Consider the following 6,546-nt stretch of genomic DNA (forward strand, 5'->3'; position numbering starts at 1 on the left):
TTGTGTCTTCCTCCGGTAAGCCAATAATTCTAATGTTGTTCTGCTTCTTAGCATCAGACAGAGCTGTTGGGTTTCCTTCAGCATTTCTGATGTTCTTATTAGATTTCTGTTTGCGTTTGTGAAAATCTGCTTGGCTGTCCTCTAAGTCACTGATGTGGTTCTCTGCTTCCTCCAGTTGATTCTTGAGGTCCATGTTTCTGCTACTGGTTTTTGTTATCTCCCTAAGCTCCTGTGTTTCCCTTTGATGTATGGCCTTTATCTCCTTTATCATTTCATCCTTTTTCTGTATTGTTTCCTTCATATCCTGTATGACTCCAAGCAGATTTCTGAAAATTTCCTTCTGTGGCAGCTCAATGTCTGCTTGTTCTATGCATGTCATTATGTTCGTGACATCTTCTGCCATTGCCTTTTGTTTCTCATGTTTTTTTGTTGAGGTTGTTGGGGCTGATGGCTGCGTTGTGTTGTTTTAGATGAGCCTGGTGCCATTTTCCATAAAGTCGAAGAACACTGGCTCTCTCTGGGAGTCTTGTAGGAAAGCTTCTTTGAACTGCCTACAGCTAATTTCACTATGGAATTAATCTACCACTTTATCCTCCTGTGGCTTCCCTCTCAGGGGAGTGCCCCAGAAGGCTGGTGGGTTGCCTGCTTTGGTGTTGCAGAAGTTGGGCAGAGGTTCCTGCAACAGCTTGGAATGTTGACTAGTGTTGGCTGAGCTGCCTTATGCCCGCAGGTATACAGGCATGAATTCCCCTGTAAGACATTGTGCATAGTATTCAACTGGAGGGAAAGCAGGGTTTTCTCTAACCTCAGGCTAGCTACACAGGTGGAGCTCACCTAGCTGGTTGTGGTCCTGGTGTAATGCCCTAGGCTAATGGGAGTGGTCTGGAGGTCAGCAGTGGAGTGTGAGAGAACAGGAAAGAGACAGATAGGAAAAAAAATTAAGTAAGATCGCTTAGACTGTGCAGGGATATAGCGAAGAGGGAAACAAAAGAAACAATTTAGCTGAGTCCTGATCCCCCCCTGTGGAACTTCAAGGGTTTAGTCCCTGGCCCAAGGCGGTGGCAGAAAGCCATGGCTGAGCCGAGAAAAAGCCCCTGTGCAGCCCTCAAAGAACTTGGGGTGACAGAGAGGAGAGATAGAAACAAAAGCAACAATGTAGCCAAACCCAGCTTCCTGCCCATGGAGCTGCAAGGGTTTATTCCCCGTCCCGAGGCAGCGGGAGGCAAGCCGTGGCTGTGCTGAGAAAAAACCTCTGCGCAGACCTCTAGTACTGTGGGGGGACAGAGATCAGAGATGGAAACAAAAACAACAATGTAGCTGAACCCCGATCCCTGCCCATGGAGCTGCAAGGGTCTAATCACTGCCCCGAGGCAGGCGAGGGCCAACTGCGGCTATGTTGATACCAGGCCTACCTATGGACTCCGAATGGTCCTGGCTCCTGCAGAGACAGTGGCAGGCCCAAGGTCAAGCCCCAGCTGGCTTTCACTGTGGTAAGCCAAAAGCCCCAGCCCCTCAAAACTCCGTGGGTCTGTGCCTACTAATCTTTATGATGCTCCTCCTGCGTTCCAGCAGCGTTGAATTTCCCTCTAAGCAACTCTGCTGGGCTGAATTCTGCGGAGTCCTTCTGGTATGTGTCACTCCATCACCATCTTCCTAGAAGTCGCCAAAATGTTTGTTATTTGAAGAGACTAATAAAACTGATAATCTTTGATAAAATTATTAAGAAGTAAAGATAGAAAACAGTGATGTAGAAAATGAAAATGGGAACATCACTAAAGACCATACAGATTAAATAGTAAGACCAAGGTTAAAACCACATCATTTGGGGAAATATATATCTATCTATATAGCTATAGATATAGATTCTTATTAGTTCAACAGATCAGTTTCCACTCATAGAAAGCCAAGTGACAGAATAGAACTTCCTCATAAAATTTGTCTTGGGTATGAGCCTGTAGGGCAGCATTGAGCTAGTTCTTCCTTGCACGAAGTTGCTACTAATGGATGGGGTTACAAATCAACAATGTTTCCTTCCGTCAGCACCCTGGCATGTCGTCTTTCTGACACGAGTTCTTTTCCCACTGTGTGGTTGTGGTGGTACACTGTTGAGTCAATTCAGACTCATAATGGCCTTACATAACAGAATAAAATGACCACAGTAGCTGTGGGCAGAAAATCACCAGGTCTTTTCTCCCAGAAAGCCAGGCTTTGTGTTAGCAGTGCAGCAACGTAAAACCCTCAAAAAGTTATCTGTGTTTCAATGGCAAAGAATGGCTTCATTCGTTAAATGGGTTAATAGGATATCCAAATGAAATAAAGTTATCTTGATCTATTACATATAAAAAATTGACCTTAGGTGTATTATCAATCAAAATGTAAAGGACTAAATTATAAAAAGTTTCAGAAAAAAGAGGAAATTTTATTGCTCTGGGATTAGAAAATACTTCTTATATAGAACACAAAATCACTAAACAAAATGTGTAGATTAATTATTTTGACTGCATTGAAATTAGGAAATTCTAAAAATTAAAAGACAAAATGAGACAGGAATACACAGGGTGGGGAATTGTACTTTCAATAGTGATGACTTTTAAGGGATTTCTACATAGACTATATGAAATCATAAATCTGTATAAAAGTGCACACATCATAAAAAAGATACCTAAATTTTTAACAAGTATAATAAAAAAGATTCAATTTAATTTCTTATTATAAAAATGTAAGAAGACACTGTAATATATATCACCTCACAGGACAAAAATGACTAAAATTTAAAATATTGACCAGGAAAGGAAGTTGAATAATTGAAGTTTTCAAACTATGCTAGTGAATGTCTAAATGGAAGAGGGCACTTTTGAAAATAGAAAACATATTTATGAATGACAACTGAAGGTTTTCCACGTCACAACCTGCTTTATAGAACTTAAAGATAGGACAATATGTCTTCAAGCCAGTCCATATTTTGTCCCGAACAATGTAGCACTTAGGAAGTCATGCTTTTCATTATTGCCACTGTGATGAAAAAAATGAGCTGATAAAGTGAATATTTATGCAGAATTTTCAGATGGCCTTAATTGACTTTCTGTTGTGATTTTGGCTCAGAAACTTCGCTTGAGTTGTTTTCTTTTATGCAATGATTTCTGGAAGAAATAAAGAGAAAAGAAATGTGATGTTTTATTTTCTTGCTGCTTTAGAAGATAAAAGTGATCTCACCCCTTTTACTATTTAATGTGATATGAATAATGATGATCCTTCTCCAGAAAACGTTGGAAGGAGTATTATGAGCTTCTTAAGGCTCTGGAAGTTAACAGAGATGTGGGAGAGATGCAAATTTCACAGTTAGCCTTCTTACTCTCACGAGAAAAGAGTTCTAAATGTGTGAGAATGAAAACAACAACGTAAAGGGGAAGGACTTGCTTTCAACGTGCATTAAAAAAGCTGAAAAATTAGTAGTAAAAAACATTAGCCTGTAATCAGAGCCGAAAGAGGTATATGACTTGGATTTTCTTGAGGAGCCAGAAACAGATGAGGAAACTGACACAATAAGTCAGTATTTCCCAGCATCGAGTTCTCCCAGGAGATGTGTTTATCAAACTTGGTTTCCTAGAGATGGTACATTGGTAAAACAGTTAGCACTCATGTTTCCTTAATGATTATGTCATCTGAAAGCAACGTTTTTCAGCTTAGTTATCCCTCAATTAAATAAATAATTTAATATACCCAGTTCTATGGTTTCAAATACTGAGTGGAATCTGAGGTTTCAACAGAAAATAAGGGGGTGGGGCGCGCAACAATTTTGGTTAAAACTAAATATAAGTTCAAATTGGATTTTAGTTTATCACAGTTTTACTGTATTACACAGGCTCTTTTATTTAGTTTAGTTTTCAGCCATGAGCAACTGTGTATCCCTCGGCAATATTAGAAGTAATTAATATTAAATGCAATATTAGAAGTAATTTTCACTTACCTACGTGCATCATCATTATGTTGCCTCTTCAAAATTGACTCTCATGAGCTTTACCCCAACTTCTCCCCACTAATAGTGCTACTCAAAAGAATATGTAGACGTCAATGTTTTTGAAATTTGTAAGAGTGATATCATGCTACATGTTATCTCCTGTGCCTCAATTTTTTTTACGGATCTCAGCTGAAAGCAGAAAATCCCAGGAGGATGTTCGTTTGTGTTTTATTGACTAGGTATCGACAGTGGATGGTGGATTTGAGCCAAGCATGGAGAGTGCAGAGAAGAGTGGCAACTGCACCACACTGCACTGTGCTCGTGTAGGACATGTCTGTCGATCAAGCTGGAGTCACTTAAACAGAACAAGGGTTAGACGGCAGGATTGAAAAACAGAAGTCAGGGTTGTATGCTCTCACTACATTTATTCAAGGTGTAGACTGAGCAAATAATCAGAACCTGGACTATCTAAAGAAGGATGTTCCATCAGAATTAAAGAAAGACTCCTTAACACCTTGTGACATGTGGATAACATAATCTTGCTTGCTGAAAGAGAAGTGGATTGTAAGTAGTTTACTGATACAGATAACAAACAAAACCTTCAGTATTGATTCTAATTCAATGTAAACAAAACCAAACCAAAAAACCCCTCAGGTTTGGACCAATAGACAACAACCAAGTTAAGGGTAACTAAGATTGAGGCCACCTGGGAATTCAGTTTACTTGGATCTATAATCAAAGCTCATGGAGGTGATTGTCAAGAAATCAAATGACTTATTGCATGGGACAAATCGGCTGCATGACCTCTTTCAGAGCCAAAAAGTCACTTTGAAAATGAAGGTGAGCCCAGGTATTTTCAATTGTCTCATATGCATGCCATTGCTGAACATTGAAGGAGGAAGACCCAAGAGCGACCACATAATTTTAATTGTGGTGTGGTTAGGATATTTAAAGTCCAGCGAACAGCCAGCAGAACAAGCAAATCTGTCCTAAATGAAGTGTACCCAGAATGCTCCTGAGAAGCATTATATCAAGATTGCATCACATGTCATTTGCCACCTTATCAGAAGAGACCACTCACTCGAGAACAGCATCATACTTGGTAAAGTAGAAGGTCAATGAAAAAAGAAGAGACCTTGGACAAGATGAATTGACACAGGGGCTATAGCATTGGGCTGAAACACAGCACCTATGAAGATGTCACAGGACTCGGCAGGGTTTTCTTCTGTGGTGCATTGGGGCCACATTGGGGTCAAAGCTGTCTCACTGTCACCAGACAGCAACCACAGCTACAGTCACTTATTTTCAGTTCTGCATAATAGCCCATTGCTTTGAATATAAAGTAATATATTTATTCTCCTTTAATTGACAGGTGTTTTATTCACCTGTTTATTTTTTGCTTGTTTAATTTGCTTATTTATTTTCAATTAAAATTATAACTATAATGAACATGCATACATTTTTCTGGTGTATATTTGAAAAAGTTATCATTCTACATATATCTAAGCAGGAAAATGGAGTATCATAATGTATGTAACTTTCCAAATTTATACAGAATTGACTATTTGCCTAATTTCATTGTTCAATGCCCACTCCTCTTCATTGCCCACACCTTATCTGTTCCTAAACATCTCTTCACCTTTCTCCCCTTAGATAGCTTAATGTTTCACTGTAGGTAGTTGATTTTTCTATATAATTAATATTTCCTGTCCATAATTTTCACCAAGTCATTTACAGTGATTCAGCGTGTGGGAGGGACTCCACAGGCTGCAGATGTGCCATTCCGAAAGGCCACCTTCATGAACATTTGAAGGAGTATGATGCCAACACAACTGAAATTTCAAAGCAAAATCATGAGGTCCTTGTTGAAATCATCTGTAGATTTCTTTGTGATGAGGAAAATGCAGTTGTAGAAAATAGATATTCTGAAACCCACAGCATACTTTCTTGACCAGAAAGATCCATGCAGTGATAGACTCTATGTTCAACATTCCTTTTTTTTAACTGGCCTCCCCCCATCCCTCCATAGTCCTTAACGACCCAGGGAGGATCCCAATTCCAGCCACCCAGAGAATGGCTGGATAGAATGGCCCGATTTGATTCCCAAGACTTCACATCTTCATGGGAGCATGTTCATTTTTCTCCCACAGAACAACTAGTGGAGTTGAACCAACAACCTTTTGATTAGAAACTCAATAGATAACTCCTATACTACCAGGTCTCCTACCTTTAAGCCCTTAAAGGCTCTTTATGATAATGGAAGGTGTTAAACTTCATAAAGATCTGGATGGGAGATAAAAACATGTTTAATTATTCTCATTAGATAACTGTAACAGGAAATATAGAAATACAGAATGAAAGTCTCAATTGCAATCAAGTTATATCCATAGATTTAGTACAAAAACTCCAGCACATGCAATGCATTATTATTATTATTATTTTAATTAAGCTTACATTTTTATTTAGTTATTTTCTAATCATTTTATTAGGGGATCATACAACTCTTATCACAATCCATACATACATCAATTGTGTAAAGCACATTTGTACATTCATTGCCCTCATCATTCTCAAAACATTTCCTCTCC

Source organism: Echinops telfairi, unplaced genomic scaffold (assembly GCF_000313985.2).
Source record: "Echinops telfairi isolate 266 unplaced genomic scaffold, ASM31398v2 ScPeMD7_1;HRSCAF=3_0, whole genome shotgun sequence".
NCBI classification, from domain to species: domain Eukaryota; kingdom Metazoa; phylum Chordata; class Mammalia; order Afrosoricida; family Tenrecidae; genus Echinops; species Echinops telfairi.